The sequence below is a fragment of the Aegilops tauschii genome, chromosome 2 (assembly GCF_002575655.3).
Source record: "Aegilops tauschii subsp. strangulata cultivar AL8/78 chromosome 2, Aet v6.0, whole genome shotgun sequence".
Taxonomy (NCBI): domain Eukaryota; kingdom Viridiplantae; phylum Streptophyta; class Magnoliopsida; order Poales; family Poaceae; genus Aegilops; species Aegilops tauschii.
The window spans coordinates 327,171,289-327,182,831 of NC_053036.3; the positions used below are offsets into that span (position 1 = coordinate 327,171,289).

The 11,543-nt window shown below is 43.9% G+C and overlaps 1 long non-coding RNA gene across 1 annotated transcript; it reads left to right on the forward strand.

Annotated features, from left to right (window-relative positions):
• The first annotated feature begins 5,582 nt into the window (after nucleotides 1-5,582).
• Nucleotides 5,583-8,429, forward strand: LOC109740223 (uncharacterized). Its single transcript, XR_002227260.4, has 3 exons — nucleotides 5,583-6,399; nucleotides 6,580-7,878; nucleotides 8,203-8,429. It is a non-coding gene; the product is annotated as an uncharacterized lncRNA (long non-coding RNA).
• Nucleotides 8,430-11,543: the final 3,114 nt, after the last annotated feature.

Sequence of the window (11,543 nt, forward strand, 5' to 3'; positions counted from 1 at the left end):
CCATCCGTCAACACATAACCAAGAAACCTTCGGAAATCGTGTACCTCAACCTTCGAAAAGCATCCGTTATACGAGTTATGGCGATACACCCGAACTCCCGCCCCAGTACTGGGTGGCGTCGAGGTGATCTCACCAACAACTGCATAAAAGAGATTTCGATGTCGGCGAAACTCAGGTATTCCAGAACTGCAACGATAAAATTGTGACGACAACACCTCGGAGCTCAACTCCCCGGGACACTGCCACAACCCCTAAATGTCAGGAGGCACCAAGAACAATGTTCTCGTCACAAAACCATCGGAACGATTCCAAGATACCCGCGTGATCCTAAAAAAAAGTTAGTGAAATTTGAGGAGAGAAGAGTCAAAACTTCTACGTCAGGAGGCCTCACCAGAGCGACGAAGGGACTGAGGAGTAAAAAGAATCCTACTCTCCGATATATATAATCCTAAGACTAAAAACATTTTTGTTCTAGACTCAACAACGCCAGCGATTCGATCAAGCAGGGGCTCCTAAGTCGGGGATGGCTCTGATTACCAACTTGTAACGCCCACGATGCGGCTATATCTCCCATGTGTCGAGGCACGACTTAGAGGCATAACCGCATTGTGGTTTTGTCGCAAGAAGGGCCATCTTCACACAATCCCATGTAATGAACAAGAATGGAATAACGAGAGTTGGCTTACAATTGCCACTTCACACAATACATAAATATAATCCATACATCATCCAAAATACACACATAGACCGACTACGGTCAAAAACCAAATGCAAATAAGATAACCCCAAATGCTAGATCCCCGATCGACCCAACTGGGCTCCACTACTGATCATCAGGAAAAGACACATAGTAACGACCACGTTCCTCATCGAACTCCCACTTGAGGTCGATCTCATCATCTGCACTGGCATCGTCGGCACCTGCAACTGTTTTGGTAGAATCTGTGAGTCACGAGGACTCAGCAATCTCACACCCGCGAGATCAAGACTATTTAAGCTTATAGGAAAGGATGGTGCAATGAGGTGGAGCTGCAGCAGGCACTAAGCATATATGGTGGCTAACATACGCAAAAGAGAGCGAGAAGAGAAGCAACGGAACGGTCGTCAACTAGTAATGACCAAGAAGTGATCCTGAACTCCTACTTACGTCATACATAACTCAAACCGTGTTCACTTCCCGGACTCCGCCAAGAAGAGACCATCACGGCTACACACGCGGTTGATGTATTTTAATTAAGTCAAGTGACAAGTTCTCTACAACCGGACATTAACAAATTCCCATCTGCCTCATAACCGTGGGCACGGCTTTCGAAAGATAATACCCTGCAGGGGTGTCCCAACTTAGCCCATCATAAGCTCTCACGGTCAACGAAGGATAAACCTTCTCCCGGAAAGACCCGATCAGTCTCAGAATCCCGGTTTACAAGACATTTCGACAATGGTAAAACAAGACCAGCAAAGCCACCCGAATGTGCCGACAAATCCCGATAGGAGCTGCACATATCTCGTTCTCAGGGCACACCGGATGGGCAAGATGTCGGGTTGGCATAGACCCTGGTTGCCCAGGGGGCGCTGGACATCGCCCAGTTTGGGCCAGCACTCGAAGGAGCACTGGTCCGGGGGTTTAAAATAAAGATGACCCTCGGGCTCGCGAAAACCCGGGGGAAAAGGCTTAGGTGGCAAATGGTAAAACCAAAGTTGGGCCTTGCTGGAGGAGTTTTATTCAAGGGGGTCCCATAAATCACCCAACCGCGTAAGGAACGCAAACTCAAGGAACATAAAACCGGTATGACAGAAACTAGGGCGGCAAGAGTGGAACAAAACACCAGGCATAAGGCCGAGCCTTCCACCCTTTACCAAATATATAGATGCATTAATATAATAAGAGATATTGTGATATCCCAACATATCCATGTTCCAACATGGAACCAACTTCAACTTCACCTGCAACTAACAACGCTATAAGAAGGGCTGAGCAAAAGCGGTAACTTAGCCAAACAACGGTTTGCTCGGAAAGGATGGTTAGAGGCTGACATGGCAAAATGGGAGGCATGATATAGCAAGAGGTAGGTAGTGCAGCATGGCAATAGAGCGAACAACTAGCAAAGCAAAGATAGAAGTGATTTCGAGGGTATGGTCATCTTGCCTGCAAGGTTCTAAGAGTTGTCGAAAGCTTGATCCTCGTAAGCGTACTCAACAGGTTCCTCGTTCACGAACTCGTCTCCCGGCTCTACCCAAAACAAGAACACAAGCAATGGAACCACAATCAAACACGGGAAATGCACAAGCAACATGATGCAAAACACGAATGATATGCAAGATATGATATGCGATGCATATGCGTGCTCCGGAAGGGAAAATGATGAACAAGGCAGTAACTTGGCAAACCAAGCATGCCACTGAAAAGATGAGATGATTTCGGTCGAAATCGATATAAAGATCACCGGAAACGGATGCACGGTTTTTAAATGGCAAGCAAAACAAGAATGACACGAATCTACAATTAACAGCATGATAGCACTTAGAATGCAACAAGTAACAATGCTACAGCACCCCAACATAGCAACAAAGCATATGGAAGTAATCTACAGGAGATTCTTGACAAAAGATGAACACTAAACTACGGCTAGATCACAACATAACAGGTTCAAACAAGCATGGCAAAAGTGCAAAAGATAACAGGTTCACAGACAGTGAAATTACTGGACATGGCAGAAACAGTATCAGGTAGCAATGTTCAGAGCACGAAATGAACATGCTACAGGAACTTAACATGGCAAAACAAGGCATGGTAGTATTCTACTAAATGCATATGACAAAAGTCCCTTACTGACCATAAGCCAAAAACGACCAGAAGATATGATGGAAACCATTTAAACATATCAAGTTTCGTTAACAGGTTTCAGACTTAGCAGAAAACAGAACATGGCAGAAACAACAATATAAAGGCCTCTTGGTGAGCTTGATGCACTCACTACAGAGCAATGCATGACAAAACAAGCATACCTACAGAGAGATGGCATGTTTATGAAGCTATCCATGGCAAGAACAAATACATAGCATGTATGGAACAACTACAACAACCTTGGCAAAATTGAATAACACGTAAACAATCTGCCAGAAATATTTTATAGCAAAAGTAGAGCAAGATTGGGTCATGCTATGGCACTCCATAATTGGAAACAAGGACAGGAATGGATCAATTACAACAATATCTACAAAACATCCTTACTGAACATCTCCAAAAGGAGCATGGAACTCTCTGTAGCATCAAGTTTACATGGCAACAAAATAACAGCAGACAAAGACTTGGCGTTTTCACTGTCCCTGAAATCAGAAACATTACGGAGCCTAGTTTGCATGCTTGTGCTAGTCACCATAGAGACCACAAAAATACATGGCATACACCTCTGTAAAGATGGCATGGCATACAACAAAACACATGTAGAGCTCATGCCCATAAGATGCACAGATTAAAAGATACAAAAATAACAATTCTCCAAGTTCTGATAAGTAACAGCAGATAACAGCAACTAGCACTCTTGCACCAGAGATTTGGGCATCAAGATGGACTCAAATGAACATGGTGCAATGGAACAAAATGAAGAGCATCTGAGGCGAACATTTCGATATATTATACGCGTGAAACGGAGCTATATGCAGAGAGTTACGATGCAATGAACATGGGCATATATCGTAAAATCACAGGACTTGGAAATATTTCGGGGGAGAAGAAGTCAACCTAGGTTCGATCCAGATCTGGCCGGCGTTCGCTCGAGGTCGCCGGCGCTGGGGAAGAGGAGGGAGGCGCGGCGCGGCTCCGGCGACGCGGGAGGAAGGAGAGGAGACGGCGGCGCCTGCGAGGAGGACGGCGGGGCTCGCGGCGACGGGTGGCGGGGAAGCACGCGCGGTGGCGGCAAGTGGCGGGCTCGTCCGGCCAGACGCCGGCGCGGCGGAGCGGCGGGGCTGGCGGCGCGCGGAGGAGCGGCGGGCGCGCGAGGAGGCGGGCGCGAGCGGGCGGCGGCGCGGGAGGAACGGGCCAGGAGGGCTTGCCCCGGGCCCGGGCGGGCTTCGGCGGCGGCGGCGACCGGGTGCTGACGTGGCGCGGCGTGAGTGGGCGAGGGCGGCGGCGCGGGTTCGTCCGGCCCGAGCGGACACGTCCGGCGGCGACGGGAGGAGATTTTTTAGGGTTTTGGACTGCGAATGTATCTCGGGAGGGGAGGTGTATATATAGGTAGAGGGAGCTAGGAGAGTCCAAACGGAGTGCGGTTTTCGCCCACACGATCGTGATCGAACGACCTAGAGCATGGAGATGACTTAGAGAGGTTTTGGGCTGTTTAGAGAGGGGGTTTTTCTGCAACACACAAACGGACTTTGCGGTTACCCGGTTAACCGTTAGAGTACCAAACGACCTCCAAATGGAACGAAACTTGACCGGTGGTCTCCCGGTGGTATACCAAGGCCACTTGACAAGCCTCGGTCCATTCCGAGAACATTCAACACCCGCTCACGAAAGAAAACAAGAGGGTGTGCCGGAGGAGGTGGGAGTGCCGGATTGCAAAACGGACAACGGGGAAAAAGCTCGGATGCATGAGACGAACACGTATGCAAATGCAATGCACAAGATGACATCATATGAGATGCATGACATGAACAAAATGCAAAACGAAAACAAAACCCGACCACGGAGGGAATATCATAACACATAGACGAAAATTGCAAGAGTTGGAGTTACAAATATGGAAAGTTACATCCGGGGTGTTACATAGTGTTGATTACTCCTTGTAGTTGATGCTAGTTGGTTTATTTGCTGGAAGATCATATGTTCAGATCCTTAATGATATTTAATACCCCTCTGATCTTGAACATGAACATGCTTCGTGAGTAGTTACTTTGTTCCCGAGGACATGGGAGAAGTCTTGTTATAAGTAATCATGTGAATTTGGTATTCGTTCGATATTTTGATGAGATGTATGAACGTTGTCTTTCCGATGTCTACTACGCAACCTTCTTCTTGTAGACGTTGTTGGGCCTCTAGGTGCAAAGGTTTGTAGGACAGCAGCAAATTTTTCTCAAGTGGATGACCTAAGGTTTATCAATCCGTGGGAGGCGTAGGATGAAGATGGTCTCTCTCAAACAACCCTGCAACCAAGTAACAAAGAGTCTCTTGTGTCCCAACACACCCAATACAATGGTAAATTGTATAGGTGCACTAGTTCGGCGAATAGATGGTGATACAAGTGTAATATGGATGGTAGATATAGGTTTTTGTAATCTGAAAATATAAAAACAGCAAGGTAACAAGTGGTAAAAGTGAGCGAAAATAGTATTCTAATGCTTCGAAACAAGGCCTAAGGTTCATACTTTCACTAATGCAAGTTCTCTCAACAATGATAACATAATCTATAATACCTAAATAGTTCATCCCCACTATTCTATTTTTCTTGACAGGCAAGTTATCCACATCATCATCAGTGCCATATCAGTGTTTAGTTAGAGGAATACATGTGGGACCAACCACACTAGAAAACAGCCATGTTAGCTTCAGTTAATGCGGGTAGGACCGGCGAGCGACCGGCGCGAGAGGCTGCCCACGCACGTCTATTTCCGTATGTGGCAATTCCCATCGCATCCAACAGAGCGCCTCACCAGTTCCCCACGGCAGCGGAATCCCCTTCCTCTTCGTCTTCTCCAATCTCCATCAAATCCCACTACACAATTACTGTGCCGATTCAGTTGCTCTTACAATCTGGTAGTATTACTCTCCGGAGCGCTTGCAATTTGTTAAGGTAAGCGATGGCGAGGGCGTGCCCCCTTGCAACGAGATCCACACGCCGTCGTCCGAGCCCTGCTCCGGCTTCCCCGACGTAGGGGCCCCCGCCTTTGAAGAAGAGGGCCTCGCGGCAGATGCCGCTGCGCCGACATCGACCCCAACCACTCTCGGCGTTTACCTTGCCGTCGTGTGTCGAGTGCCTCGACAGAAGGCCGGGAAGGCTCCCCCTGGAGCGGCTAACCCTTCTCGGTGCCGCTCAACTTCCCCACCACGCATCCGCTGGGCTCTTGCCTGGATGGACGCTCTTCCCGGCAACTCAACCATGGAGTGGAAGTCGCGCCGGGGAGGTCTCTAGCCGGTGGACGTTTTTCTTTTCGGCCTCGAAGGGCTGGGCTGGTGGTGACATCGGGTAGGGCCTCCATTGATAGCCATGACTTGCAGGAGTGCTAGATCGACGTCTTCCCGCAGGTGCCGCCTCGACTGATTCAGAGAGGACATTGACTGCGGCAATGCTGGCCCTTCCTGGCAAGTGACCAGCAATGGTGCCTTTTTTGTTTTGGGGCAAGCTGACCTCATGCATCTGCGCAGGAAGTTTGGCTCCTTTCTATCAGTGATGGATTTGCAAGGTTTAGTACCTGTTCTTCAGTACGTATTTGGTATTCTGTCTTCAAAAAAATCTTATTCAAAAGAGATCACACGAACCGTACAGGCGTACACACCCGCTGCTTTACGCCTTCTGCCTTCTATATTTAACAGCCTACTTTTGAAGAAACAACAACCTCTCTCAACTATAGCTTTTGTTGCAGGTATTCAGTAATTGATGTTTGGCACTCCCTCTCCTAATAATATCCGAGATGGTGCTTCACTTCCTCTTCCCATGATCTAAGGTGGTGCGTGCTGGACGACAACCAAGTAGTCATCTTGATCGGCCCGATCACTGCATATGCATACTCTGCAGATTTTTGTCTCCTACTGGTATATTCTTCCCAAGTTCCCCTCCATTGCTAAGGGGGTGTTTGGTTCAGGGGCTTTTTAGTCCCAGAGACTAGAAAAAGTCCCTAAAAAGTCCCTAGGAACCAAACGGGAGGGACTTTTTCTATAGGGACTAGAAAAAGACTCTACTAGAGAGTCTTTTTTTATTAGTCCCTGGGACTAGAAAAAGTCCTAGGACTTCTGAACCAAACACCCCCTAATTCTGCATTTTTGTTTGCTTCATTCAAATCTGAATTAATATTTCTTTTATTGGATATGTAAACTTGCATTATATACAAGCACCCTGTGTACTGTGTGTTTGGGGCTACCTTTCTAGAGATCGTCATTGTTGTTAGAGATTTCACCAGAATACAATACATTTGGTTGCTGACGGATATCTTTTCAACATCATTGGCCTGCTTAATACGTGATATCTTTAGTGTGAGCTTTACTTATATGAATTTTGTTTTTTCATGAATGGCAAATTTGATAATGAAACGTCTCTTTTTCATCAGGTCACCTGCAGAAGATTATAACCGTTTCACATGCCCTCTCTTTGCATACTTTGAGGGCGTGACCATTTGAATTATCGTGTAGTTTCTTTTCAGCAGTAGTATGTACACTTTCAATAATCTCAATTTTGTTTAAAAGAAGTTCAAAACTATCAAATAAACCATGAGAGCATAATGGTGCAGGCTTTGCTCAGTGATGTCAGATCCATTTCGTGTCTACTATTTGTTTCCTTGACTACAAATTCAGAGTTCATTTGAATTCTTGTGACGTCTTTGTGTAAGAGCTAACATCACTGCATCTGTCGCCGACACCACACACCACTTACAGTCTCCTCCAAGCATGGCATCAATGGCATGCCTGCCTGATCCCACAACCATTGTTTGCTCTCCGATGACTTTCTAATTAATCTGAAAATCAGTTTTTGTTCCCTGCTCATGCTACAACTTGGACCATGGCATCCGCTGACATGAATGTACTCCGATTTTGGTTCTCAAGAATTTACTAATTGATGCTTATTCTATACATTTCTATTTTTAAAAATGTTGATTCAAGCTTTATAGGTTTCCTGATGATGTGTGGTAAGAAGTCCGCTATGAACCAAATTTGGAATTCTTGAGAAGGTACATATGTTTCTCTCCTTTTTAACATTTATAATATTTGTCACCTAGCTGTAGCTACTTTTGCTTGCTCTAACCAGTTATACGTCTGCAATGATTTGTCCAAGTTAATTCCCTCTATCTTATTCCGTCAACTAGATCATACAGGGATTCAAACAGGTTTATGAAATGGCTATTTTTATACTGATAGTAACTCAAGTATAGCACCTATTGTAGTACAGTTATGTTATAGCAGATATAAGTAGAAGTTGTTTGATTTCATGTGACGATTCCCCTTTCCCCAACACTTAATGATAGTATATTGCTTTTTTTTGTTCCATATCGCAGTATTGAGACTAAATTGGAGAGAGAGAACAAACTTGATACATTTGGTAATGTTGGTCATCCGAAGGCTTCAGGAATACTCCCTAAGTTCCATAATTATATATGTATTATTGGACGGAGGGAGTATCATTTAGTGACTGGCAAAATCTATTGATGCGTGTACATAATATCAACAAATGTTACATACTCATTTTATTGTCATGTAATACAAGCATTTGTGATGTGCTGTATCTAAATGTGATATATTTTACACCAACATCTACAAACATCTAAATGGCTGAGAGGATGTAATGTAACTGAAACCTTTAGCCTAACTTGAAGCATGGACATAAAAGATCAATTTTTATTAGCCACTTTTTTGCGGGTGAGCCACATTTTTTGGATGAACTGAATTATTCTCAATGTTCGAAACACCATTTGATGCACTGATAATACAACATGGTGCTTCTGCTTTATTACCTTATTTTCTTTCACGTGTATATCATGTAGTTGGCATTTATTCCTTACAAATTATTTGTTCAAACTTCCCGCAGCAACGCGCGGGGCATCATCTAGTTAGATCATATAACAATCCCTCAACTGCGACAAAGAGTCACTCCAAAGTCACTAATGGTGGAGAACAAACGAAGAGATTATTGTAGGGTACGAAACCACCTCAAAGTTATTCTTTCTGATCGATCTATTGGGCTATTCCTATAAGTGTCACAAACAGCCCTAGAGTTCGTACTAAAAATAACACCTTAAGACACACATCAACCAAAACCCGCGAGTTTCTACCGAAGAGTCAAGACGAAAACGTGGGCCAACCCCTATGCATAAGTTCACAAGGTCACTGAACCCGCAAATTGATCACCAAAATATACATCAAGTGGGTCACGTGAATATCTCATTGTCATCACAGATAAGCACATGCAAGACATACATCAAGTGTTCTCAAATCCTTAAAGACTCAATCTGATAAGATAACTTCAAAGGAAAAATTCAATCCATTACACGAAGGTAGAGGGGGAGAGACATCATAAGATCCAACTATAATAGCAAAGCTCACGGTACATCAAGATCGTGCCATATCAAGAACACAAGAGAGAGAGAAAGAACAAACACATAGCTACTGGTACATACCCTCAGCCCCGAGGGTGAACTACTCCCTCCTCATCATGGAGAGCGTCGGGATGATGAAGATGGTCACCGGTGATGATTTCCCCCTCCGACAGGGTGCCGGAACAGGGTCCCGATTGGTTTTTGGTGGCTACAGAGGCTTGCGGCGGCGGAACTCCCGATCTAGGTCCTATTCTGGAGGTTTAATATATAAGAGGTGTTGGCATCGAGAACAAGTCAGGGGAGTCCACGAGTGGCCCACAAGGTCGGAGGGCGCACCCTCCACCCTTGTAGAGGCCTCGTGGCTCTTCTGGCCCAACTTTTTTGCTTCGGGGGCTTCTTTTAGTCCAAAAATCATCGTCGTAAAGTTTCAGGTCAATTGGACTCCGTTTGATATTCCTTTCCTGCGAAGCTCAAAAACAAGGAAAAACAGGAACTGGCACTAGGCTCTAGGTTAATAGGTTAGTCCCAAAAATCATATAATATAGAATATAAATGCATATAAAAAATCCAAGATTGATAATATAATAGCATGGAACAATCAAAAATTATAGATACGTTGGAGACGTATCAATGTTGTCTTTCCTCTAGTGGTGTTATGTGAACGACGACTACATGGCACTTCACCATGATTTGGGCCTAGGAGAAGGCATTGGGAAGTAGCAAGTAGATGATGGGTTACTAGAGTGACAGAAACTTAAACCCTAGTTTATGTGTTGCTTTGTAAGGGCTGATTTGGATCCACATGTTTAATGCTATGGTTAGATTTATCTTAATTCTTCTTTCGCAGTTGCGGATGCTTGAGAGAGGGTTAGTCATAAGTGGGAGGCTTGTCCAAGTAAGAACATCACCCAAGCACTGGTCCACCCACATATCAAATTATCAAAGTAGCGAGCGTGAATCATATGATCATGATGAAAACTAACTTGATGATAATTCCCATGTGTCCTCGGGAGCGCTTTGCTTTATATAAGAGTTCGTCCAGGCTTGTCCTTTGCTATAAAAAGGATTGGGCCACCTTGATGCACTTTTGATACACTCGTTACCCGTTATGAATTATCTTGCTACCAAACTATCTGCTACCGATAATTCCAGTGCTTGAAGAGATTACTTTGTTGAAAACCGCTTGCCATTTCCTTCTGCTCCTCATTAGGTTCGACACTATTACTTATCGAAAGGACTAGATTGATCCCCTATACTTGTGGGTCATCATGGCATAATTCTAATTTGAAGAGTTTCCACATCATGAGCAATTATATCCTTGTTTCTAGCCATACCATCAACTTTATGTAGTTTTTCTTCTACCATGGCATTAAAAATATTTTGAGAACTAACAAATTCTTTAATGTTTTTCTCAAATTCAGTAGGTATACTATTATTATATGAATTACCATAAGAATTACCATAATTATTACAGGGCTTACCGGGATATGGTCTAGGATTGAAATTCCCTCTATAAGCATTGTTGTTGAAATTATTTCTAGCGACAGAATTCACATCAATAGCATCATTATTTTGCTCAATCAAAGTGGATAGTGGCACATCATTAGGATCAACATGAGCATTTTTACTAGTAAGCACATTCATAAGAGCATCCATTTTATCACTCAAGGTATCAACTTTTTTGATAGAGTTTACCTTCTTACCAGTTGGAGTTCGTTTGGTGTGCCATTGGGAATAATTTGTCATCATATTATCAAGAAGGCCTCTCCCAAAGTAATTCCCATAAAGGTACGACCTGCATCAGAGTCAAAAAGATTTCTCGACATAGAGTTTAGTCCCACATAAAAATATTTGTATTATCATCCATAAGCTTAATCCATTAGTGGGACAATTTTTAATCATTAATTTTATTCTATCCCAAGATTGTGCAACATGTTCTTGCTCAAGTTGCTTAAAGTTCATGATTTTATATCTTAGAGAAATAATCTTAGTGGGAGGAAAATACTTAGCAATAAAAGCATCCTTACATTTATACCAAGAATCAATACTATTGCGAGGCAAGGATCAAAACCAAGTTTTAGCACGATCTCATAGCAAAAAAGGAAATAATTTCAAATTAACAATATCATTATCCACACCTTCTTTCGTTTGCATATCACATAAATCAGCGAAGGTATTAAGATGTGATGCAGCATCTTCATTAGGATTTCCAGCAAATTGTTCTTTCATAATAAGATTTAGCAATGCAGCATTAATATCATAAGACTTCGCCTTAGTGGCGGGAGGAGCAATTGGAGTACTAA